The 27,509-nt window shown below is 39.4% G+C and overlaps 1 protein-coding gene across 4 annotated transcripts in view; it reads left to right on the top strand.

Annotated features, from left to right (window-relative positions):
* Nucleotides 1–27,509, top strand: part of ankrd11 (ankyrin repeat domain 11) — a 117,787-nt gene that overhangs the window by 25,662 nt on the left and 64,616 nt on the right. For 3 of the 4 annotated variants that reach the window (XM_086289140.1, XM_086289148.1, XM_086289124.1), the window contains exon 2: nucleotides 5,587–5,666. The exons of the other annotated variant lie outside the window; for it this stretch is intronic. The gene's annotated coding sequence lies outside the window, so the exon portion shown is untranslated. The remainder of the gene's footprint in view (nucleotides 1–5,586; nucleotides 5,667–27,509) is intronic. 4 annotated transcript variants of the gene reach the window in all.

Below are 27,509 nucleotides of genomic sequence, written 5' to 3'. Positions count from 1 at the left end.
TATACTCCGGTGTCCTGTTATATTTTAGATAGCAAGGAGTTTATTAAACTTTACCGAAACAATCTGCAAATTTCATTAAAATTGAATAAACTATCATCTTGTCTTTATTTTTAGTTAGCACCTTAAAAGCTTAAAGCTGTAAGCTAACGATAGTTATATAAGAGCAGATGCTGCTGGTGCAATAAGCTGTAGTTTTACGTCCAGTGGATGATGATCTGATTAGTCGACTAATCGCATAAATAATCGGTGACTAGTCGACTATCAAAATAATCGTTTGTGGCAGCCCTAGAGGACAGACATTTGTTTAGAACTCTTAAAGATGTCAAAGAAGCAAGCTCCTTTAAGCAATTACTTTGGTGTTCCTCCACCTCCAAAGAAATGTCAGAAGGAGTCCATTCTGCAAAAGAAGCGTGTATGGTTGCAGGAGGTGAGCTGGCTTCAAACCAATGATGAACACACAGAGATGTGGTGCAGAATATGCCGTGAAAATCCCACTTTAGCGGACAAAAACAGTGCCTTTTATATGTATGCAAACGCGCGTTGCAACTTCTTATTTGGTGCGCGTCTTTTATTTTGACAGCAAATGCGCACCTGTGGACCACTTATGTGCACCCCCAGTCTATACCACTTCCATAAATGATATGTTCCCAAATTGTTCACATTAGAACATTTTAACGATATGTTGTTAATATAAAGTTGAGAAATTCATTGGTTTTTTTGGGGTTTTTTTTTAAAATCCAGATCTCGATGCCTGAATTTGAGCTGCTTCTGTGCATTTGAGGTGCAATACTATTTGCATTAGAGCAGGGCGATATGGCCAAAAATATTTATCACGATATACATTTGAAAATTTGCGATAACGATATAACCGACGATATAATTGATGCGAGACAAAATACAACTCCACAACATTACTAGCGCAAAAAGACAACCTTCCATTTATTTTCACTTAAACAAGAAGCTGGTTTTTATGTACATTAAAGCTTTATAAAAATGTAACAGTGCAAATGCAAATTCCTTGCTGAAAGTTTAACCAAAAGGCATTTCCAGTAGAAATGGGCTGACATATCCTGAGCATAACCATATATAATATCCACTGAAGTTAAAAATAGGTGCTTTGCAACATTAAACTGCAGTGTGCAGTACGCATTTTTCGGACCATAAGGTGCACGGGATTATAAGGCACATTAAGCGAAACAAAGCAGTCAGATAAATCAAACTTTATTAAACTCATTCTTCTTGCTTCCTCCACTTCTGTACCATTGATTCATTAATGTTGAATTCTCTGGCAGCTGCTCTATTCCCATGTTGTTGCAGTATATTAATGACTAACCTCGTATTGTGGATGGATTATCTCAGTTGTTCTCCTGACTGAAGTTTGGTCCGTTTACAGCATCCTGCCATGCGATTGCATTTGTCTCTAACCATGAAGAACCTTCACGTTAACTTTTATAAGTGGAAAAGTGTTAGTGTTCGTCCTCCAGCTTCACTGTTTATGTTATGCTAACATAGCTGTGTCGCTAGCGATCACGTAGCACATCATTATATACCAGCTAGCCCAACTTCAGTAACCCTACAAACGTCACTGCTGTTTAGTTTCCTGCCTTCATTTATGTTGGAAGTGATAGCAGAGCTGTACGTTTGATTTTTTTCAGAAATCTCTCAGTCAGAACATGCAATATCATGCTTAGGTAACTAGCGAAACTAGCGAGCTAACTTCCGCTAGCTTCCTGCTAACTTCTAACTCCGTTAAATGTAATAACTTTTGTTTTCATGGATGCCTGGAAGTTAAACTTTATAGTTACACCTGGTAAAGCAGCAATGCTGATCGTTTTATTAAAGATGAAAGAATTTAGACAGTTTTTAACTCTAAGTGATGCTGCAGTGTTGTTTGACCTGAAGAATACGGAGTTTAGGACCCAGATTACTCCCAGATTTAAGAGCATCTTAGTCCGACAAATATGACAATGACAACGGCCGCTTGCATGTTCTGCAAAAAAATGTGCTTTGTTGTGTATCTGACGGACAAACACCAAACCAGTTCCACATCACGGAAGATGCACCATTTTTACAAACCAATTCTGGTTCATCTGTTTCACTCAACAATCGGCCATGTGCGTATGAAAACAAAGGCACTGCGCATGCGCGTTTTACTCCCATTCTATCGCGATATTTCATTTTCCTATCGTTGCCTAACATTATACCGGTATTACCGTGAACGGTATAATATGGCCCAGCCCTAATTTGCATACTGCTTTTTGGTTATTTCTTTGTCTCTGATGATCTAAGTCTCCATACATAGCTCTTGAGATGTCTGTTTTTTTTTGTCAGATGCACTAGCATTGGTTCACCCCATTCCATGTGTTCATTATTTCTAGTTTTTGCAGTACATCATCTGTGATATCAAAGAAAAACACAACTTTTTGTTTCAGTCTCTTGCCTCGGTAAAGTCCTGCAGTATTTCTGGTCTGAATGCCCTTGCACGATGCCTATGTGGCCTGTGACACTCTTTATGAAATCAGACAAGGGCCTGAGCTGTTGTTCCAGGTTGACTTTCAGCTGCCTCTGATCTGCTCTATGATAGGACAGCCAGACACAGAGCTGACTGAAGAGGTGCGTTATAGCCTTGGGGAGCACTGTTGAGTTTGTGTTTTATGGTCCAGACTTCTGATGGAAAACAAGTAGTGATTCAGGTTTGCAGAAAGTGAAGCAAAAAGATATCTGTGCCCTGAAACCTGTGTTAAATCTTGCCTGTCCTCCATAATCCCAAAACATCCAGAGAAGGCCTTTCTCTTTACACAAAGAGAACACGCACTTCAGGTGCCATTAGTGGTCATTCACATGGAACTGTTGGTCTCTGTCCTCACTGCACACAGTGAGTCTAGTCTTAAGTTTAAACGGCAGGACATTTGCAGTGTTGATACAGCTGATGAGATGGTTAGGTAAGTAAAGCTCTCTAAACTATACCTCCTGTCTTTTTTTCTTTCTTTATTTTGCTGCAACCAAATGTTTGAGTCAGTCTAGGCGCAGTTCTATTCTCCAAGCTCCAGTGAAGAGATTTATCTCTTTCATCAGTCATAGTCTGTCAGCATCAAAGACGGGCTCTGATTCTTGTTGAAGGTCACCATTAAAACCAGGGCTGGTCTCACTAGCTCGCTCACCTTGGAGCAGGATTTAGAAAGGCTTGTAGAAGTGCACACATGTTGTAGCTTATTGCACCGTGCCTCACATATTCTTCTGTTCCTCGCTGACATGTGACCTGCAGTGCTGCAATAAAGTTGGTGAAGCAATCTGAAAAACACTGCTGATATTTCAGCAGCTTGATAATGGTGACAGTGAAGATGCAGAAGTGAATATGCAGACCTGTTGTCATGGTGATGCAGAGCTAGAAATGTCTTCTAATTATGCATGATCATGTTAAATGTTTGAAGTCAGCTCTGCATAGTTTGAAGGCAAGGCTTTTTACGAAGAGGAGTTAAGTGGAGCCACACTTTAAGCAGGTGTTTCAACCTGTTGACCTGTATTAGTATAGAAACAAATCTTACACAGTTGTATAGAAAACATAGAAACGTGTCAGCGTTTGGAGACTTCTACAGTCAAAAGTTAGGCTTTTATGGGACTCATGTCAGTCGGGTTAATGTTTTGTCTAAATTTGCCTGTTCAGTAGATTTTGTGCGTGTGCAGCACATATGCGTCACTCTCTCATGCTCTCCTGGTGTAGCTTAGTCAACGCTCTTTATCTAAGACGAAAGCATCAGTAAGAAGTTTGTCGGTTCCAGTAGGTAAACAACCGTTCCACCTTGGTGTTAGTTGGCTTTTGTTCCCTGAGCAATGCACACATATTTTGTGATTCTCACCGCAGATTTCATGTGAGCTGATTTCATAGGCTGTGCACAAAGATGATGATCCATTTTTCTTTCTTGCTTATTTCATTGGCACCTGTTTGACTATCTCCCTGAAGATGGATATCTGTCATCTGTTCTGCACCGTAGTTGAACTTCTTATGTCACTCGTATTTCCTTAGCAGTTTCTTCTAAAAGAATTTGTGCAAAGGGACAGGTCGGCTGTCTTTTTTTTTCTGTTTAACAGAGTATAATTAAAATATAAAACACTGCTCTCTTTGACATACTCTGCAATACAGGCTAAGCAGAATAAAATATGCATGTCCAGAAGCATTTTGTAGAAAGCTGACAAAAAAATCTCAAATCTTACAAAGGTCTCTGGAGAAGGTAGTAGTGGTTGAATCACGCTCAAAACAAGTTGTTTGTGCAACACGTTGTCTGACTTGGTCAAACAGTACAAATAGCTGGTCTGAGTTGTCATGCTGAAGGGGAAAGGAATGGGGATATTATTTTTATTTTTTAATTTATTTTTTAACAATAAGGGAACATATTTTCATTGTCTCTGGAGTGACACAATGCAGTGTTTTACTATATTGTACAGATAACAGTTGTTAAATTTCAAACACTTTTACTCTTAGTAATATGGTGTGTTAAGCACTATAATGTGACTCGACCGATTAACCTTATCTACCAAAGTTGGCTTTGGTTTCATCGTTATGGTCTTTGTCAGTTGGTCTTTTGTTGGCGGGTTGTTTTTTTTGTTTTGTTTTGTTTTTTTGGGATCAATAAAATGGATTGTCCTTATCCTGTATTACAAACTCTGGGAGGGTGGTGTTGTACTCCCTGTCTGGATTGTAACAATCCATCAATCCTGTACTTCCCACTGGGAAAGCCCCCACAGGTTCCACTCCAGTACAAACACAAATGCACATCTAACCATCATCCTCCTTACCACTCAGGCCCTCCTAGGGAGGTCTGACCTTAATCCTGTCTTGCATTCACACTTGCCACCCTGCCTGTGCTAAAACTGAAAACAAGATGCTATTGAATTTTTCCCTTTAGCCCTGTTATAATGCATTAAAGCATATGAAATGATGTAATACGTGTGGGTTCAGATTGGAGTTTTGTCCCAAAATCACCGGAATGCCAAACCCAACACTGGGCCCCTGTTAAATACCCTCCCATGTCCCGCTGCCTAAATCCTGATAAACCCTTGTCCTCATTGTGTGGTTGGACTGGGGGCAGGGCCAACAGCAGTACACTGACTTCAGGATTTCTCTTTATGCCATTACTCGTTGACCTGTCTCTGACGTATTTCATATAGTCACTTGTTGTTCAGAGGTTGAATTTTTTTTCCCCAGACTTGCAAACCATACAGTCATAAAAAGGATACTGGTGCATGGAAATTCAAATTGCGTGGACATGACATGTCCAGGCGCGGAAGGTTAAGGATAAGGAAAAGTTTATCTTTGTAACATATTGAAATCACTTTGAAGTACATGAGGTAACATGTTTTTGATAAGACAAAGATGGGAGTATCTAGTGTTTAGTTGGAGGAGCAAATGTGGGGACAAAATGCTTCACTGCTTTTCTCAGTTAAATAACTAAGAGATCCTTTGAGGATAAATTTTACCCTCTCCGTCCATCTGAATGTGTTGCATAAAAATGTGAGACTGTTTGTGTTTTTCTGTTCAATAATTTTATATATATTATATATATATATATTTTTTTTATCCTTTTTCAGAATTCGTGGATTCTGCAGCAGCAGGTGTATTTTCTATTTGGATTTTAGCCCACTGACATTCTCCTACAGCCATGGAATCGGTATGTTGACACAAATAATTTTTTACTTGGTCTTTTTAGGCCTCTTTCACTGAACCTCTACTAGCGAGAAGTTTCTTCTTAAAAAGATGTTTTATGGCTGTTTGTTTCTTTTGAGGGCTTTTTGGGATTGGGATGCATGTTGTGTGCAAAGACATTCTTTACGAGGAGAGCACAGGAATCAAATGATATTCACATGGAGAAGTTTTCAGGTGTTTGCTATGGATTGAAGAGTTAGCTCTGAATTGACCTCTCTTTAGTTTAGGTGACCCTATATTCATAGCTTGTTCTCCTGAAGTTCTTGACTAATTTCATTGTGATATATTTGTAGAGCCCCCCAAGAATTAGATTTGGATATTTTGCAAGTAAACTTGTTTGATATGATCTTGTGTAAAACCAGTTTCTATTAAAGAAAAATGAAAAAATGGATAACTCCAGCTCTGGTGCGGTGTGACAGTCTCTCCGTGTTATTCCCAACATGCCCTTTACTATCAAACATCCATTTTGAAATCCAGGTATAACCAAATAAGCTAGAGTAATAATTCTTTTGGCATCTAAAACCAGACGAATTGGACTTGGATATACCGGATTTAACATGTCCCAGACCACTGTTTTCTTCCATTTGGGGGTAGGGCTGGGCCATATCATACCGTTCACGGTAATACTGGTCTAATGTCGGGCAATGATAGGAAAATGAAATATCACGATAGAATATGGGTAAAACACGCATGCGCAGTGCCTTTGTTTTCATACGCACATGGCGGAAAAAGCGTGCCGGCGACAGGGAATAAGAAGGGCGAAAGCGGATTGTTGAATGAAACGGATGACCCACACTTGGTTTGTAAAAATGCTGCAACTTCAGTGGTGTGGAACTGGTTTAGCTTTTGTCCATCAGATACACAACAAAGCACTATTTTTGGTAGAGCATGCTAGCGGGCCGTCGTTATTACCGTGTTGTTTGGAAAATACAGCACACTTAAAATCAATCCTTTGATTTTTCTGAAAATCGACAGTGCCCCTTATAATCCCGTGTGCCCTATGTATGAGTTCTGGTTGTGTTTACTGACCTCGAAACGATTTTATGTGGTACACGGCGCTCGAAAATCTGTCAAATGTTTTAGTAGAACTTTGCTAAGCTACGAAGCCGCACCGCTTGATGGATTGTCGGAGTGTTGCGGCTATCATCGGCAGGAGCCTCGCGGAGTGATACGTACTGTGCTTCAGCATAGTATTACGGTATTGTGTGTGTATAACCTCTTTTTAAGTTTTGTGGATATTATACATGGTTATGCTGAGGATATGTCCTCCAATTTCCACTGGAAATGCCTTTTGGTTAAACTGTCAGCAAGGAATTTGCATTTGTGCTGTTAAATTTTTATATAACTTTAATGCAGATAAAAACAGCTGCTCGTTTAAGTGAAAACACCTCGATTTTTTTTTTATATTTGTTTTGCACGAATAAAGTTGTGGAGTTGTAAAGTATCTTGTCTAGTGTCAATTATATCGTCAGTTATATCGTTATCGCAAATTTTCAAATGTATATCGTGATAAATATTTTTGGTCATATCGCCCTCCTAATTTGGGTTTGCAAAAATCACATAAAAAGTGCATGGAACAACAAAAACATAATCCAAACAGTTTATCGATCTGATCAGCTGTTCAGAGCACCTCCTACATTGGCATATACGGCATCAAGTTGTCAGCATGAACTAGGGCTGCTCAATTAATCGAATTTTAATCACGATTACGATCTGGGCTTTCAACGATCATTAAAAATGACTGAGCCGATTATTAGCCCCTCCCTAATTTATCCGCGACACCTTAAAGGCCGGTCCGTGAAAATATTGTCGGGCATAAACCGTCCGTGGCGCAAAAAAGGTTGGAGACCGCTGATTAAGAGGACCCGAGGGAAGCCCGGAAAGCTAAGCAGAAGTTATTTGGAGAGTGACTGCCGTTGGTTGAAAAGAGAGTTTAAAAAAAAAAACTTCAGTGGTGTTGCACACTATTTTATATTATTTTTTAAAGTCATTGTTAACCCTTTAAAGCCGGTCAGAGCAGCACGCTCCGTTTTGCGTAACTATTTTTAAATCCCTGTAGAACCTGAACCGCGTAAGCTAGCGCAATAATTTGTTTTGCATATGAAACCGGAGGAGTTGTACTTACATCTGATGCCATCAGCTTGTCCTCGGTCACGGTTTCCTTCCACATATAGCTTTGCAAAAATTGCATAAAAAGCGCTTGCAGGAACAAAAACATAATATTCCAGAAACACGCTTTGCCGATCCATCAGCTGTTCGTAACACTTCCCACAGTGAAATGATGCACATGCTGTTTTCTTTGCAAATTTGCATCATAGGATTGTTTTTTGTTTTTCCTGCAGTATATAAAAATTGCTGTATCTCCAAAATAAAACTATGAAGACACTCAAAATAAATTTCCTGTTGTTGTAAACTATTTTTTGCAACTTTATTGTATTTAAAGTTTTGAGGGATAAGCCTCTTAAATTTCTCCAAGTAGAAATATATGTAAACAAAACAAAAGCGATTTTCAATTTTTTTTGTAGTTTATTGCACTTTTTTGCAATTTATGTAATTACTATGGACTTAATGCATACATATTATTAAAATATGGGCTATAACAGTTGTATTGATGTATAGCAACTTGAAATGCTCCCACAAATGGCACTACAGCATGTAAAAAAAAAAATATATAAGCTCTGGTGGACTCGGTTCTATAGTAGGTCTTAAAGGGTTAAATAAATATCGTCAAATAATCGTGATCTCAATTTCAGTGAAAATAATCGTGATTATCATTTTTGCCATAATCGAGCAGCCCTAGCATGAACCTCCATGTGGTTTCATGCTCACCGCTAACTACAAAAATAGGAAAAGATGTCATTTTCATGGGATTTGCAGTTTTTTATTTCCCCTGAAGCCTATCAAAGCTCCACTGGTGCTATGGCATCATCATATGGTATGTTTTAATGCGTTACTGACTAAATTGAAATAAACATCACAATTGTGTTAAGTGTTTCTATGAGGGCAAACATGTTTTGTTGCAGTGCAGCTTATATACTTACCAATGGTTTGTTTTATTTTTAGAAAGCAAACTTTGTTATTCAGAATTTTCACTTTGGCTGCAAATATATATCAGTTATAAAATGCTCTTTTTTTCTACTTATCATTAGACCCTTTACATGCACATATGTGCCTAAATGCTACAAGTAGTTGGATTTACTCTGTATTGTTAGGCATGCATGAGACTGTGCAGGAGATGCTTGTACCAACAGGCAGGCTGAAAGCTCAGCAGCCCCTGAGCTCTATCCATTGGAATGCATGTATTAAGAATAGGGCTTAGTGCAAGCCTAACCTCTGCTTTCCTGTCCCATTGTCAAAGGCTGTGTGTGTGTGTGAGACTGTAAAAAAGTAGGTCACAGCTCATGTAGTGCAGAACTAGCATGTGTCCAACAAAAGCCCTCCGTTACCCTCTATCTGTCTCACTCACACATGCATTGCACACGCACAAACACATCTTTATGTTTGATTAATGCGAGTAGCTGAGAGCACAACCCGTTTTACTGTACTTCTATCAACAAACACGCACTGCCTTGTGGCAGGAAATGCAGTAAAGTTGGTAGCAGTTAAATATTATTCACAGATGAGATTGAAATGAAAGGGCAAAAAATAGTTGGTTTTGTTTTTTTAACTCAGCTGCTGAAGGTTCAGCGTCTGGACTGTCTGCACTGCCCGACACCCAACAGCTGCGAGGCTGCCTATGCACCTCTTCTGCACAAATTCATCTCTCTCTGTTTCCTCCCCATCCGCCTCTCTCGCGTCCCTGCGCCTGTGGCCGTGCACTAGCAAGAGCAGCTTCTGTTTACCTCTCCGAGCTGCCTATATCTGCTTACTGTCAGTGGAAACCAAGGAAACTGATCACAAAGCTTATTATCGTACCAGGAGTGGAGCGCTGTGTGTGTGTGTGTGTGTGTGTGTGTGTGTGGCCACTCTCCTCCTCCCTCTCCTCATGTGATGCTGGTCACATGGTTTCCAGGCAAGCAGCTCAGTAAATCAGAATCAGACTTTTATTTTTAACCGCTTTAAATCCTCCACCTGGTCTCCGTGGTTAGCAGAATTGACTGAGGTTCCTGGTGATTACTTGTTCTTTTCTCTGCCCTGTGTGTTTATTATTACCAACATGACTGTTTTGGTGTCATGTCTGCATGAGTTGTCTGCGTGAGTTTTATGTGGGGTTAACAGTGATCTGCTCGTACATATGGTACAGACATCATTTTAGCGTTATCTTTTCTCACATTCATTTTTCTCGGCCTGAAGTACAGATTCCTGATCAAGATTGTGTAGCTGAATGGGTTGCATAGCGAGCACAGATTTTTCATATCATGACTGAAAGAAGAGGTTCTACTACGGTGCACCAAAGCCCCTGCGCTGACTTCTTTATTAATCAGCATCCATACTGCGTTTTGACAGAAATGTTTAACTAATATGTTTGTAGAACTACGTTTATGAGCGTATGAACTATGACCACCATTTGTCTGTCCTCACTAGTAACCACCAGAAATACCAGCTAGTTAATCCAATTTTCTGTTTGTTTGTTTGTTTTTATTATATGCAATTCCAGTTTTCTGTTGGTTGATGCCACCCACCACTAGCAGCCTCAACAGACGGCTGCGCCCCTCTTTCCTTCTATGTCTGGAAATTGTAAACAAGCAAGGTGAAAAGTAAGCAGATGACAGCTGAGTGAAGCAGCCAGTTCTGCAGCACTTTGTTGTAGAAAATGAGCGGTTGTATATTGGCTGTGTCCGAGTAAACTGACACATGCGTAGCAGTATTCTGCACAGGCAGTGTGGACACTAACCTGTAACAACGAAAGGCTGCTGGCACACTAGATAAATTAATCCGAAGTGGTGTAGCTGAAGCCCCACCCACATATGAAGTGATAGACTTGTCATGTCTATCCAGTGGCAGTTCCAGATTTGATTACTGATTAACCATTATCAGAGGCATTCTTTGATATGCCTTTTGTCGCCTGAAGTCAGGTTTGACTTTATGGTCTCTGGCCAGTATGTTGCCATTAACCACGTTCTGTGTGGACAGGAAGAACCACACAGATCTGCAGCATTTAAAATATGATTTGACTATCGAAATATTCTAAATTCACATGTAGCACATGATTGTATCCTGTTTCAAATGTTTTCTTGTTTTTAGTCTTTCTCTGCTTTAAACAACTGATAAATTAGTCATCAGAAAGATTCCTAAGTGATGGGAACGTGTCTTTACTGCATGGCTTCTGTCTCAGTCTATGCTGTAGCCAGCCATCAGCAGTGCTGATATAATTCTTTTATCTTTCAAAAGAGGAGCTGAGAGGGGAGATGTCTGGGTGTTCGATTTGGTGCAGATGAAAGGGAAAAATTCTTGTAATCACACCTCCTCCACTGGCTCCCTCACAACTCCCCTTCTATCTCCTCTTCCTTCTCCAAAGCAGGGCTTGTTCCTCAGTGGGGATTAGTGTGAGCGGCAGCTCTGAACAGGGAAGTGGGCCCTGCCAGTCACATTACATAACTCGCCCCCGCTACTGCGGCTCGGCATGGCCCGGCTGGAGAGAGGACCATAGAGGCTTTGTTTTCCCAGCCTTCCCTTTTCCTCTCCTGTGCTACTGCTCCTCCTCCCCCTGAAGCAAACTGCATACTGATGCTGTATAGAAGGAGCCTGTTTACAGGGAACAGGCAAAGCACTGTGGTATAGAGTTTGGAGAAATACGCTAATAGCCACACTGAATGGCAGAGAGCTCACATCTTAGGCATAGGAATTTGAGGTCCGCTATAGATTGTTGAGATTCAGGAAAATGGGAAGAGGGGGAATGCAGTACTAAGCTTAGCTTCCTACCCAGCGGCTCCATATCAGTGTGTTGGACTTTGACTTGCATTTGATGTGAAATATTTCAAGGATGACAGGCTGTGAGAGAGTTTAACTACTCCCTTATTGTTTTTGTGTCATTGTCCTGTGCTTTTTTAGCACACTCACACAGACACCCTCTTCCCCATGTGGCAGAATGCCATTTCTAGTGGGTAGTGAGTGGGAGGCCAGTCTTCTCCGTGTAACGAAGGTTCAGACCATTTAGCACTATGAGTGAGTGGAAGTAACTCGTAGGCGTGAGAGTGAAAAGAATACAAAGCATCGCATGGCGGAAGGCACATAAACACATCTTGCAGCATTGAGCTTGCTCCTTATTACTGCTGTTTTTTCTGCCATGAATTTGGGATAGTTAACAGATTGTTTCAGTGGTGAAAAGTGGTTTAAGTAATTTGGCAGAACATGATTGACTCTTAGAAGCCATGGACATTGCAAATCCATTTATTCTGTTTGTAAGAATTTAATAGCATGTCTTTAGAGACAGTTGACACCATATTTGCGAACCAACACATAATTGGGGGTGAAGAAGTTCAACTGTTACTACTTCTTTTCATAGATCATCGTTTTTGTTTTCTTGTTTTTTTTTTTATCATTTCTAACTTAATTTTTGTGTCACTATATCAAGCAGTCTAGCTATGCCAGTAGGTTTTTATTTTGTGTTCATTTATGCGTGTGATTTTCAAACCACGTGCAATTACACTTGGTTATCAAAAAAGGACTCTTATGAATTCCTAGGAAAGCAGAATTCACATCAGCTCGTGGCACCAATTTCAGCCATTTTGGAAGGTATTAAATCAACATGTAGTCCAGTTTTTGTTTTTGTTTTGTTTTTTCTTTTTCAATACTCACAGAAAAATTGACACAGTTGTTTTTTTTTTTGTTAAAATGAAATTCTACAACTCTGTATTTGAACTCTGTTGGAAGCTACAAGAGCAATGTGGTCTTATGTTTGATAACATGCCACCTTGACTTTACAATTGGGTGATTGGGTTATTTTCACAGACCACAGGCACCCTGCCCCCCCCCCCCAAAAAAAACAAAACAAAAACACCCTTCCATTAGGAATGACCAAGGGGTACTGCAAAAAGGGGAAATAAATACTTTCTTCTTTTCAGCGCTTTTAACACAATTCAGATCTGGTTGCCATGGTGACTGTAACCTGCTGAACTGCTTGGCCCCTCATCACTGCATGCTGGTATATTTCATACTGCATTTGTGTGCAATCAGATTGGACATTTCTCTAATTTATTGTTCTTTAGGGTTTTCTCTCTGTCTTTTTATTGTATATATTTGTTAAAGAATGCATGCGTATACAAAATGTTATACACCGAGAGAGAGTGTGAGTGGCCAACGCATTCAATACTGTAAACATAGCATTTATATCTAATCCCGCTCCTATATTTGCTTAAAAACACACAAAATAGTGGTATCACTGCATAGCTATGAACACAGGATGTTGGTCTGCTTTCATCTATTTAAAAAAACAAAAAAAAAAACTTAAATCTGCTCTTGCTGGGAGGTCATGGTTGTTTCTCAGGCAGTGTTTTCCTCAAGCTAAAGTACATGTTAATACACGCACGCACAAAGAGGAAGTGTACCTGATGGTTAGACTGATTTAGGCTCACTGCTGCTTCATGATGTTGGTGGTCTACGAATTGCCAGCTACTTATTCTATCATCAGCCGGAACCCTGTATTTAAAAAAACAAAGTCTCCTTGCTGAGTCACATTTTCTTCTTTCACTTCTTGTTTTTCGAACTGATCTTAAACATCACATCATAGCAGCTCACTTTCATTTTTGTCATGTGGCAGTATAATTATTGTTGGATTTATTTATTGTTAGAAGATGCTTGTCATTTTGTAAAATTACAATTGTTACATTACATCCTTTCTTTAAGTGGAAATCAGTTAAAATAATAACTTCCTCCATATTCTTCTAGATTATTTGTAAAAATTGAGAGGGCTATGCTCGTCTGGTTTGTATTTGTGTACTATCTCGGCTTCATCTCTACATTTTGAGACAGGCTTGAGTGCGCTTTCAGTGTGTCAGCCATGAGCCAAGTTCCCATCAAAGAGTAGCTGCTACACCAAAGACTGTGTTTAGATGTGACGGCTAATTTTAGAGCTGCTAGGCCGTTGTCCAAGGTGGGGGAGGATAAGATAACATTGAAGTAGTCCTCCCTTCCCTACACAGTTTGGTTTTGTTTGTCCATCCAATAACCCTCTTTCAGCCCCTGTGGCTGTTGTGCATAAATAGAAATGCTGGGTGGTGGTGATAGTGTGTGCAAGCCTAAATCGTATTCATATTTTCAAGCTCTCAAATGTTGTCTTAGATCTTACTGACAAGAGCACAAGCAATGACACATGCTGTCGCGTGCCAACATTGTTTGTATAATTGGTTAAGCGAACTTCAAAATTGGTGCTAAAAAAGAGGTTTTTGGTTTTCCACCAAAAGGAAGCTTTTTGTAAGTGGGATTTAATATACTTAAAAAGTACTTACTAAATGGCAGAACAGGAAAAAGCATCAACTGCTTTTATGTCGGGTAACACAGACACATTTCCTTAATGGCGTGGACTAATCATGCAGATATGCATGGTCACCCTCCAAACGCCCATTGTGAGCAGAAATAACCCTTATTATTTATTATTGAAAGTGAGGACAGTGGAAAGATAACAAAGCGATTCATGTTGTCTTGTTTTCAGTTTCATGCTTCTGTGTCAGTTGTAATGGCTTAACCTGGATTAAGAGTTGGTATAAATTGCAAAACTTAACCATATGTTTTACTGTGTTTAGAATCTGTGCTACTCGGTAAATCTCCTCTCCTAGAACAGCAGTTTAAAAAAAAAAAAAGGCAAGCAAAGGGCCATTAAATGTTGAATGAGTGCAGAGAGCGGCTAAGATCCGTACTCTACAGTTTCTAGCCATAATAGCACCGATAATGGACTGTGTTCTGATTTGTTTATGTCAGAAAAGCATCTGGTTTCAGGAAATTTAGCCCTGAGTGGGTGTAGATATGTTATTTGTTCTTTTATTTATTTATTTTCTGCCACTGATCTGAATTTCATCCATTCAAGCCATGCTCACACACAAACAGACCTACGAAATCCCAGTTACTCACTCACTGAGGCCGCACAACATATGTGGCAAAGCTGTCCCTGTCTGGCCCCACTCTCTCCAGTCCCTCTCACAGCCACAGAGCAGTGACCTTGGTTTCAAGTAGCTATGCTCTGTTAGAAAGCCAACACCTCTCCGGGGATGGGCTGACCTTGTTGTCTGACACAGTGTAAGTCTGCACGCCCCTCTCTCTATCTCTCTCTTGTCTTTTCTCCTATTCACTCTCCCACACCTCAGTGTCAACAGCCTAAACAGAGTCCTTCTGTGTTAACTTCACCTTTGCAAATGCAGAATAGTATACTGCACAGGAGTAGCCCTCTATTGTTGTGTTGTTTCAGTGCAAATGCAGCAAGACTGCGAAGGTTCTGCAGGTTTGGGCCTCTCCCTAGCCAGGTGTTCCTTCATCAGACAGCCTGTCCCTCTCAGTGACAACGCATCCTTTTTATAAGGGTGCGTGCAGCAGTGCACACGGGTGTCCCCTTCCTTTCTGTCTCTGCCTTTGATTTCCTGCAGCTGTTCGGCTGTGTATGTGGCATGGACGGGTCCGAACATGAACACAACTGAAAGAGTTTTTATAGGTGGAGATTTTTTTATGCTTCTCTACTAAGCTTATTTCTCTACTTCAGCCTTCTTGCTTTATATTGACTCTTTCTGTGCTTTTGGTGTTTAGTGTTATTGTTGACACTAAACACCCCCTAGTTTTCACTTGTGGTTACAAAAAAATGGGGGTCAGCGTTTACGTGCACTCTAATTGTGATTATAATCATGAGCTCTGTGTGACTGACCATTCATCTAGTTCACATTAACGTCCTTAGCTTCACTGTGCTGTGTTTTGAATATTGTTGGAGATGTTTTAGAAAGGCTTCTTTAGCTTCAAGGCTTCTGAGTGGGTGTATCATTGTAGATACTTTACTGACAGCACCGTGAAAGAAAAAATAAAATGCTGGCCTTTATAACTAACTTCTCAGCCAAGGACAGATATCAAACATGGTCCTCAGAATCACTTCTTAGATAAAAATTCAGGCCACTAGTTTAGTTCAGTGATTGAGCGGAAGACAAATGCTATATGGCTGAAATGCAGGGGGCACCAGGTTTGAGTCCAACCAAAATGGGCAAAAATGCCCATTTAATAACGATGAACATTCTGTGACAGGCTAACTTTACTGTTCTAAACATTAAACATTTTTAAAATATAGTTATACAAATATAGTAAATAGGTCTGGAGTTTTTCTTGTAGCTGTCTTTTCGTATGTTCTAAGTGAATTTAGTGAAACTAAAGATATTCTCAAATGTTGAATAAAAAGGGACAGAAAAAAGAGCATTAGTATCTTGTTTATTGCTATCTGGAAAACATTTCCCCCTGTAAATCACAAAGTGCTTTGCAAAAATACTCATACCTGTCAGCATGGTGGCTTTTGATGTGTGCAGTCCAGTTGTGTCTGTTTGTGTATGCTTTGCGTCAGGCTTCAGACTGTGTAAAAGCTGGGCCAGCCAGCCAGGAGGACAGACGAGGAAGCAGATGGATCTGTTTGGACTTAACCCTTCCCACGCCACTTCATCCTCTGGGCCTCGCCAAACCTGCACGTCTCTCTGCAGAGCAGAAGGAAGGGAGCGGAGTAGCTGACTGTGGGTGTGCATGGAGTTCTGGGGGATGGGATGCACACTGATGCTAATACCAGCAAGCAAAGAAGATGGACACAAATCAGAGCGAAAAGAGAGACTGTGCCTTTGCAGACTTTTAGTTACACAGTTTGTGTGTCATGAACTGTGCTAACACATGGCTCCTGCCTCCATGTTGGTCCACTGCTGTCTCCCTCCAGCTCTTTCCCCTCCCTGGTGCACTTTGCTGTCTGCTTTCTCAGCCAAACCAGCACTTAGCTTGTTTGTCCTGGGACTATTTTGCTTTTTCTGGGATATAAAGTCATCATAACTTGTGAGATCCCTCGGCTCTCTTCCAACTGTTTTAGTCTGTGTTATTGCTCAGGCCATCTTTCATTGATGGCGATTTCACCTGCAAATATATAATTTCTGACACTTGTGTATAAAAACCCATTTGCCGCAGACAGGCATCCATCGTTATCTCCTGTAAGCTTGACTTGTTCAGCACTTGTAAGCAGGAGTATGTCCTTAAAGTGGTTTCAGTGTGACCATACTGCATTGGCCTGTCCAATTTGTCTACAAGCATAACCATAGAGGGTTTGCATGTGACCTGAGTTTTTGTCGACTTTCCCACAGTTATTCCAAAATCTACAGCAAATGTCCAAAATTTATTATAAGCTATCAATACAAATACTCTCAAAATAGTCATTTAAAAAAAGCAGACTTCTACTGATATGCACCAAGCAATGTAATGCTTTTTCTGCCTGTGTAGTAACACCCAAGCAAATAGACAGTTGTTGGTCATAGATTAAACATTCAGAAAAGACTATCAGTTCCATTAGACTCACTATTGCTCTTTAGACTGGTAATTTGTTATTGTACACATCCATACACTGCGATATGATTTAAATTTTAAGCTTTGTTTACTACACTGTGTGTGACGTCAACTGAAGAATAAACATTGTTTTTGAAAGCATTTTCATTTTCTTTTAGTTCCAGAAACACTCCCAACAGCAGCATGTTACTAAAAATGTTCCTTAGGTTGTTTTGATAAAACAGGAAACACTTCCTTTCACTTTGCCCTCTCCATTGTGTTTAGGGTGTAAAGTCATGTCAAAATATGGGACTACATGCCCTCTGTTTTAGTTGTTTTGGACTCACAAATTTGATGAAGGAATGTGAGGTCCTGGTTTAATGGCAAATCGATGGTTGCTGAGTAAAGTTTCTGGAAGACTCCCTTCCTGCTCTCTGTGTTAACCAGCGGACTGTAAATAGAAAACCCCAGGGGAGGATCAATACCACATCTGCCTGTTGATAAGGAGGGAAGCTCACTCTGTGAAAGAGATGTTTTTTTTCTTGTAGTGTGTGTGTGTGTGTGTGTGTGTGTGTGTGTGTGTGTGTGTATCATATTGAATCTAAAAACATGCCACCAACACTTTTTGTCACGTTGGAGTGGTTGGGCAGGTTGGTTGACTTTGTCTTTTTGCCTGTCAAGCTGTGCCACAGGTTTTGAAGGACAACACACAGTTGTCTTAAGTATTATCTTGGCTTCTCTGTAACATAGTGTCATTTTTTTCTCTAAAGGAACACATTTGTTAACAATAGCTTTGGTACCCCTTTAGCAGGCCTACCAACTACGCACCTTTTGCCACCACAACAACCTTTGTTAAGCTACACTGTGTCCTCCCCCTTTCTCCTCCCCTTTGTCATCTACCAATAGAAGCGAGAGCTGAGTGTGGCATGGGGGTGGGTGGCGGGACAGACATCTGTGGTCCTTCCTCTTCAGCTCTCTCTGGGCTTCACTGAGTCAATGTTATTGTTCTCAGAGATGTAGATAACCATAACAGAAGGAGAGCAGGAGACCCATGGTCAACTAGAAAAAGGGGTGGAGCACTGAGGTTTTTGTTTGAAAGCTATCAAGTCTATAGTGTTTTTTTTATGGGGTCATGAGTGGTGGGGGTTGGGAAGGATGGTCTTTAAGGCCCTGACCTCTGATCTAAAAGATATATTCAGGACTTTTGCAAGACTGCTAGCTGTGCTTTATATTTCTTTTTATACTATTTTACTTGTTTCACCCAAAGAAGGGTTGTGTACTGATCTCTTTATTTAGCAGCCATCAAAACTCTTCTGTTCATGCAAGTTATTTTGTACCTCTTTCATCTTGTGACACTACTGATATTTTTTTTTTAATCTCTGTCAGAGTCAGTTGGGCCTTAGTATTGCTTTTGTTCAGTGTTTTATTTATTTTCGTAGTAGTGTAAGCGCATATATATGTAGGTTTGAATATGTGTATGTTTTCCCTTTCTTTTTTTTTAATAGAAATGCCATCTGATTAATTAGACGTGTTTTTTTGCGTAGGTCCTCCAAAGATGACCTTCCAGTTATGTCAGTTTGTGTCTGTATGTGTGGTACACTGCTTGTTTTGGATAGTATTTACCAACTTTGAGAGTGCCTCTTTTCATTTGCCTCCATGCCCTTTGAGTTGGAGAATATTAAGTAGTGTATGTTGATGTATCAGGTGTTTTAGAGACGTAGAGGACCAGTATGATTTATACTTTTGCTATTTGGCACCATTTCTTTTTTTCTTCTTTATGTTATGTCGTATGTGTGCGTGTGTGTGTTTGCCTACCAACCTGAATTCTGAGGTCTGACAGCAAGACTTCAGATGTATAAGGATGAATAAAGAAGGAGAACATGGGAATCTTAGGTGTGTCACATGGCATATTAAGGTTTCCATGTGTTTGGCTGGGACCCTTGAAAGGGGAAAAAGTGAATTATTTCATTTAAATTTGTGGGTTTGATTTTTTTTTTTTTCCCGGCAATGTATTCCTTTTCCACTTCATTATTCAACATTTGCTCCAGTTGTGAGGGTTATATTTAGAAGTGTTGTTGGGGAAACCAACACTCTGTTTATCAAAGATAGTCGATGGCCTATTCCTTTGGTTTTAATGAACTGCAGCTCAGGGCAACTAAAAAATTATTTACACAAACCCGTGGACATAATCCCTCTGGACCTGCAACCTTTTCCCTAAGACTGTGATTATGTGTTACCTCATTAATACTTCCTTGTCTTCAACCGCTAAATGCACCCATCTTGTGAAGCTAGTAAATCAATGTAAACACAGTTTTGTTCAGTCTTCTGTTTTTAATGAATTAATTTGATTAGCGTTTATAAAATATTGTGCCTTAAATGATGAAACACTAAAAATACGGTGAGTCAAAAGACAGAAAGATCAAAAGACCTTCCAATTATAGGCTTTGTCGTGTCTTTATCCATTTTGGTGTTACGTACAGCAAACACAATTACTTTCATTTGTTTATTTCCTGCTCATATTCCCAAATCCCCGTACTTTACCTGTGATTGGCTCTTACCCTGACATTTTTGTCTCACTCTATCTATTCAGCCCTAACCTCACCAAGCTATGAGGATTAGCCAGTCAAAGGCAAAGTTGGGGCTGAATATCATAGAACATGTGAAATTGAGAGTGATTAGTCTGATGAGAAAGCTTTAGGCTGATTAACACGACTTAACAGATGTTACATTTACAAAAGCTACAAATTGACCTATCTTTGCTCTTGAAGTACATTTTACATTTTGTATCTATTGAAAGCAAACTTGTTAAAACCTTGTCTGAGCCACAGATTGCCGTTTTGTTTGATTTTTGTTTTGTTTTCCCCCCCCATGGCCAGAAGGGAGAGTGACTCACTTCATCCACCCTCACATTGAGAGGGTTTGTGTGCTTATGAGGAGCTAGTGCCGTGTGTGTGTGTGTGTGTGTGTGTGTGTGTATACGTGTGACAGTGATGTGTTCAGATAAGACATCAGAGGTGTGGTTACTGTCTATTTTCTGTCCTCCACCTTTATCTGTTGCTCCTGGCCACATCACAGAACTTACTCAGCCACAGAACATGTAAGGTTTTGTCAGTCAGCTATAACCTGCTGTGTACCCTTAAATCCTAAGTGAGAAGGAAAATGATAAAATAATGTAAATAACGAACAGTCCAAGCTGCTACCTCTGTACACATTTTTTTAAATGTTTTTTCCAGGTACCATTATGCCATTGCAAAGAGCTGGTGACGCTTAGTGAATTTAGCCAGTTGTGCAGTATTCAAGTTTTTACAAACAAAGGTCTTTGCTGCTGAAAAAAGAAAAGAGGAAGATGAGCTTGTCAAAACCTGATGGGGATGACTGACAGATGTGTAATGTCTTTTCAAGAGACATTAGCGATGATCTGCAAATCAACAACAACAACATTGTTGACCTCAAAGAACAGAGGACTGTTCTTTGAACTCCTTTGCATAGCAGAAACTGGAAAGTTGAGATTGTGAATTGAGTAATAGTTGAGCTAAATTTACATATGTATTTGCAAAGCCTATTGTATTAATTCTTAGAAATTTACCACAGAAGATGGCTGTGCTGTTCCAGGTCCAGAATTAAATACCATGCATTCTACAGTCTGCTATATGGATATTGACATTGAAATGGCAAAAAATCATTGCATTTTAACCACAGTGTTTGTAGACTGGCAAGTGTTGAATTATATGCACAAAATCACAACAACAATAGCTATTTTATATCTCTTAGTCCCATGCACAAAACTGCTGTGTGTGTCCGTGTGTCCCCTCCTCTTGGACCACGAAGAGTTGAGCAAGCATAGTTGATGCACAGGTTCAGCTTATCCCCTGACCATTTTTACCTATATTAGATATATTGTAGTGTTGCCTAGCAGACATATAGTAATGGAATAAAATGAGCCATTGTTTGCATTTGTACACCTACACTTTATAAAAGCATTTTGGTCCATGAAAGTTGAATTACGCATGATACATTATACCACTATTGTGTTGCCTGGCAAGCCACTTACCAATGGGCTAAAATGACCTCATCATGGAGTGTTTTGAAAACCATACTTGAAGTTGTTTGGGGTTTTTGTGTACAAGAGCACTGTCACAAATTTTTGTGAATGTGTCAGTTATGAAATTCTGAAACAATCCAGATGTTTTGAATAACAAATGACCGATACGAGTGTTTTTGTTTGCTTGGTTGGTTTTATTTTTGTTAATTACTTAACCTGTTTGTGTCAGGGGAAACAAGGATGTCTTGATTCTAAAAGTAACAGCAGTTTTAAGTGCGATGAAGAGCTGAAATATCTTTAAATGTTCAGTCCCTGCAGAATTGAAACGACACACCAGCTACTGCCATACATGGATGTCATCTGAGTCACCAAAGTCTAAATAAGGTGAAACTGCGTTTGAATCTGTAGTTTTTCTAGCTGATGTCATGGTATCATTTTTAGTACTCGGTGATCTTGACTATAGTGCCCTCCATGTAAAATATAGTATATAATATAAGTATCTAAGAAAATAAATATAGTATAGTCTACTGCATTGCAGACTATAATGTTGATTTCAGATGGCTTCTTTTTTGTAGGTAGCACTTTAATGTTCATATGAAACCTGTATGCCGTTGTATGGAAATACTAATGTAAAAGCTCCAATTTCGCACTTGGTGCAGTAGTTTGTATCTGTGTGTTGGCGCTGAAAGCAACAAAGTGCCAACATTGCAAAGCTTATGACGTGCACTTCTGTTATGACTGTCTCACAGGAGTTGATTCAGATCTATGGTGACTTTGAAGTGCTCCTTTGTGGTCCTGAAGTTTTGTTTTTCACTGACAGAAATGTAAAAAAATAAATAAAGAAAAGATATTCCTTTGTCACACAGGACTAAGGGCATTTAGTTGTAAATGTAGAATAATCTTGCCAAAGAAGCATGAAGAGGCTTTGTTTTTAAAGTGAGCTCTTGTGTCAAAAAATAATGATGCACTGATTCGCTCTGAATTGGTATTGCTGGTACAGAACTTTTTATGTATTATTTGTGTAATTAATAACATCACGGTATAAATAAATGGGAATGATTATGAACAGAGCGTTGGTGTCTGTAGTTTGATTGGTCAGTAGTTGATTAAATGTTGCATTTTATTTTCTCTTTCTGTGTTTCATTTAGTGAAAAGGGTTCAAGTGTTCCTTCCTCTTACAATGGTGAATTACAACTGTTTGTATGCTACTGGATTGGTCATAGAAGCATGAGTGTGTGAGTGTGTCGTAAACGCAGTGTTTTTATTTTCATTTTATTTTTAGATTATTAATCATATTTGGGGAAGTCATCACATCAGCTTTGTTTGGTACCTATTGCAGTTTTTTTTAAGAAGTCCTTCAGATTTCCTCTTCTTTTTTTTTTTTTTACAGATGTGTTTTATAGTTCAAGCCTCTAATGACACGCAACTCCAGCCTGATATAGAAATTTCAATTTGAAGTATGGATTTATGCTGCTTTTCTGTCAGAATCCAGTAGTTATCGATGCTGCTCACAGTGTCCCCTGATGTGGCTGAATACCAGAACTGGAACAGTAAATTATTCTGCTCATGCCTGTCACACACAGTAAAAAGCCTGGAAGGAAATGTATGCTCTCACATAAATAAACAAGTGACTTGACAGATGTGGAAATGGATGGATCTGTGCTCAATTTCCAGAAAACGATAAAGACAGAATTTATTTTTTAACCATTAGGGCTGCACCTTGTTCTTATAATGGAAAATATTTCTGCTGTCTGGGTTCACTGGGTTTGAAACTATTTTAAGGAGATTTTAAGTTATTTTTAAGTTTTCTTCCCACATTGTTTTTATTACCCTTGCCGTATTTGGTAAAGAACGCTGGGAATACTTATTCTACTTATAGTCAAGTCTATTATTTTACCAATAACATGTTTGACCCAGAGCCAGCCCCGGACTTCCTAGGACCCCTAAGCAAAATTCTGCTTAGAGGCCCTCCTGTCTGACCTGTGAGCCATGTAAAACATTTGCCATTGCCACACAGTCACACCTGACACCACACTGCTCCCACTACAATCTTCCCTCCTTCAAAAGCTTTGCTGTCACATTCTTGGTCTAAGAATAAGTAGACCTACTTAGAACTGATTGGTGTATAAAAGAAATCGATATTTACTGAATCGTATGTTCTTGCTGCTGCTTTTTTGCCCCACTTGGCACTCTTATTTATGTTGCTTTCTTTTGCTTTGTGTCTAGCAGTTTATTTTATTGACGTGATTCTCCATGTTTCCCAGGTGCTGCTGAATTTGTGTATTGAGCATAGCTGGGTGCTCTGTCACTTTTTTGTTTTAAATTATGATAAGATTAAATCAACCCTTTAAAGCCCTTTTATGTTCAATCGGGACACCTTATCCTTGATATTGGCATCTGTTGGCATTTTTCGTCCATAGCCTTGTGTGTTTCACTACCATACTTCGGTCTTATTCGCTTCAAGTTTGGTACAGCGTTCACTGGAAGATTAACTAGTTGGATTTTGGTCGACAAACATCAGGCTCATTGCTCTTTTTTTGTCTGTCACATGTTTCGTGAACACCTGGAGGGACTGGAGGCAGGAATATCCTCTCAGGTTTAATGACAAACTGATTGGTTTTAGGTCACTGTGACATCACAAAATAGTTTTTGACTGCAGGTCAGTCATTCATACACTAACAACATTTTACACAAATGTCTTTAAACAAATATAATGAATTAAGCAAAAGGTAAAATGATCATGGCCGTGGTTTAATGCCATAAGTCCATAACATCGCTATAACAAATAAATTTCTAACCATATTTTACATTTTCAGGTACCAAAGTTAACAATAATCATTGGTGTCTGTGTTGATTGTATACCTCCTCTTATCTGAATTTGTTCACAGCACAACACATTAAACTTATCATGATGTATTTTTGTAATTCCAGCTGATCTTCTGGTACAAATTTAGTCAGTGTAAGTTTATGCGAAGTGGCCGCATGTTTCATATTATTTTCCTTTGTGTTTGTTGCTTTTAACAACAGCCATAATGTTACTGAGCACTGAACCATGGGAATACCCTGCATAAACAAACAGTACAAACACCTACTTGTCTTTAGTAATCTCCAGTTCCCATTCATATTGTAACGTCCTAAAGAGGGTGTGTAAGGGAAGGGAAGTTCCAGGATTATCGTGTCAGAGGATTGCCTAAATGTTAAGTGTACGCTTCCATTATGAGTTTTGTTTGTTTCGTTATGTCTAAAGTTCGTTCACTCAGTGTGTTTGATTTACCTTCATGTTTGATTACCAAGGCTGTGACACTGAGTGCAGTGGGTTGATGGCTAGCATCTAAATCAAAATGTTACTCCCAACAGCTAAACTGGAAATATAAAATATTAAGCAGACTTCAAATTAAAGCATATATCTGAAACTGTAAAGTAGATCACACGCTGTTGTATATTACATGAACATATTTTGTCTGCCCCTGTAGTATTGGGTGATATGGCTGGACCTAAAAAGGCTGAAATAAGAAGTGCGTTTTCTTCTTTCTTTCTCTCCCCGAGTTACATTGTTTCATCTTTTGCTCAGAGCAAGGTGAAATGCAAAGTTTTGGCATTTGTAACATAGTTGCCAACACTGTGTCATTAATTAACAAGGGAAAGCTGCTAGTCTTATGTTTGTCTGTGCATTTCCTCCCACACAGTTGAGTTCAGCCAAGGTGCAGGTATTACACAGTTACACCAGGCTATTGTTTTTCTTTCAGACCAGTTAAGTTTCATCATTGGTCTGCCATTTTATTTGATTCTTTTTTTCCTGCACAAATGTTTATGACCTCATGCTCAGTTCACCTGTGCCCCAGTTGGCACTGGTTTTGCCAACTTTCCAGGGCTGGGCCTCACACAGCCAATATTGACGCTACAGAGAAATGAGGTCCTGTATAGTGTTGGAAAAAATCCTCAGCACCTGTCACAGATGCCTGAGTGACAAAAGAGGACAATGCTTTACCAGCAGTGTTTTCTCTACATGCATCTCTGGTTAATTGTGTATCATGTATCGTGTGTATTCTTTTATTTAGCAGGCAGAGCTGCACAATTTACCCAGGTTTTGATAATGTGGTTTTTAACTCCACAGTTAGGAGTTATCCTGACTCAGAATGAGCATTTGGGATTTGGCTGACCATACATTTAAAGAGGACTGATCTGCATACAGTGTGGATTTTTTTTTTTTTGTTCTTTGGCCCTTTGATTGGTTGGTTGATTAAGAAAAGTGTATTTTAAGTTCAGGTAAATGAATCTATTACAAAAACAATCTTACAAATCAAAGCCAAAGTGTTGTTGTTGTTTTGGTAGGATTAAACTGACATTACTCCAAGTTGGACCTGAGCTGCAGCTGCTATAGATAATATGTCTCTACAGGGTTCTGGATTGTTGCCATTCCTAATATAGCTAGACAAGTTTGTGCCTTTATTTATTAGCTCAAGTGATCATCTTTTTTACTGTTTGTTGAGAAGTTCAGAGAAATAATCTTTGTCTATATATGCCAGAGATGCATGTGTTTGGCTTAGAGAGGAAAAAAAACAACCTTTCTCCCCAAGATAGAGGTTTATGCGTTGAGAGATATGACTCAACACATGCACAAACATTGTGTCAAGGATAGAGAAATTATCAACTTTGTGAAAGGATTTGAAAGTTAAGTGCAAACCATTTGTTTAGAAGCAGAGAAGATGACAGACATCCCCATCCTGTGCATGAATAATAGTTATTTATATTTTTGGTCCTTGGCTATCGAAAACCACTACTGATGTAGGAGCACTCTTTACCCAATTCTCTAGTCTCGTGTTTTTCTAGTGTTGTGTAATCTGTTGTAGATGCAGAAATATTATTTACACATTCTGATCCTGGTCATGTCACTGACAGCCAACTCCAAGGAAAAGATCTTCTGGTTCCAAGTCAGAAGTATTGAAACTACTGTGCTTTTGGTAACCCTCAAATACATAGAAGTAGTTTGATACCTGTGCCCTGATAGAGGCCTTTCCATAATTTTGTTGGCCTGTAGAGAATTTTTGGACATCATAGATAATTTGTGACTTGCTGTGTGGGTTGTGCGACCTGTATTTTATTTGCAAGGATGTCACTTTTTATTCTATTTTGGATTATTTCAGTTTGGCACAAGTGGACTACAATCATGTTCTATTTCAGAGATAATTGAGGCTAGCAGGATGCACCTGACTACAATCTCGAGTACCATAGCAACTTTATTTTAATCTAAATATTTGATAAATTTGACAAAAAATTTCCACTTTGTCATAGTGTGGGTTTTGTGCATGTTCAGGCACAAAAAATTGTCTACAATGCACAGCGCAAAATGAGCAGGTGACTAATTTCATAATGCCCTAAACGTAACATAAAAATATAAAACTGTTTGAGAAAATTCAGGTGAAAAGTGTTCACAGGTTTCCTTAAAGACAGGAAAATTCACTTTGTGTACAGACAGGTAGTATAAAAGCAAAACTTTACACTAGTGCACTTGGAAGGAAACAAAGTGAAAACCACCTGCCTTGTATTGGAGTGGGAGGCTGTACTTGCACATCTGTCTTTGTGAGAGGGAGTTTTATAACTTGGGAGTGAGTACATTTATGGAAAGTGAAGACATTTTGGATGACCCTCCCTGTTTAACACAGCTGTGAAGGACTACATAAGAAATAAGACTTGATTTGAGGGGTGATGTTAGAAATGGGTTTATCTGTGATGGCTAAGGTTAGCAAAAGGGCCTAGGGAATGCATTATGTGAATGAGGGTCCTCACAAAGCTAGTAGGAGTATAGATGTGTTTGTGTATATGTGAGTAAGCGAGTGGGTGGGCGGATGGATGGATTGAGGGGGGAGTGGGGTCTTAATGGAGCTAGATGTGTACGTGAGCAGGAATGAGATGAGGCAGATCTGCTCCTCACCTGTCCTGTAGAGAGGACACACACACACACACACACACACACACACACACACACACACACACACACACACACACACACAGTGTATCAAGGCAAGCCTGCTCTGAGTGCTGGTCGGATAATCTGATGAATCTCCCTAGCAGCATGTGTGCCCACCTGTTAGTACAGCCTCTCGTTCCCACTTCAATCACTACCACATTACTGAGGAGGTGAATAGTGTGTGTATGTGCGGATGAGTGTGATTCTAGGAATGTAAAGCAGCTAACGGGTTACTGGACAGGACAACAATTGAATGATACGTGTGTGCATTGCTGATTGCATTCAGAAGTTTGTCGTATTGCACTCTAAAAGATATGTTTGTGTTAGGGAGTCAAACCTCATATTTACTATTACTTAACCAGTCACTCTTTTTATCCACAAAA

This window comes from Aulonocara sp. 'chitande type north' Nkhata Bay, linkage group LG1 (assembly GCF_057382095.1).
Source record: "Aulonocara sp. 'chitande type north' Nkhata Bay isolate Kocher_YH1m ecotype deep benthic linkage group LG1, A_spYH_male_GT1.1, whole genome shotgun sequence".
NCBI lineage: Eukaryota > Metazoa > Chordata > Actinopteri > Cichliformes > Cichlidae > Aulonocara > Aulonocara sp. 'chitande type north' Nkhata Bay.
The sequence above is the reverse complement of the archived record's forward strand: the minus strand, read 5'-3'. Positions and strand labels throughout refer to the sequence as shown.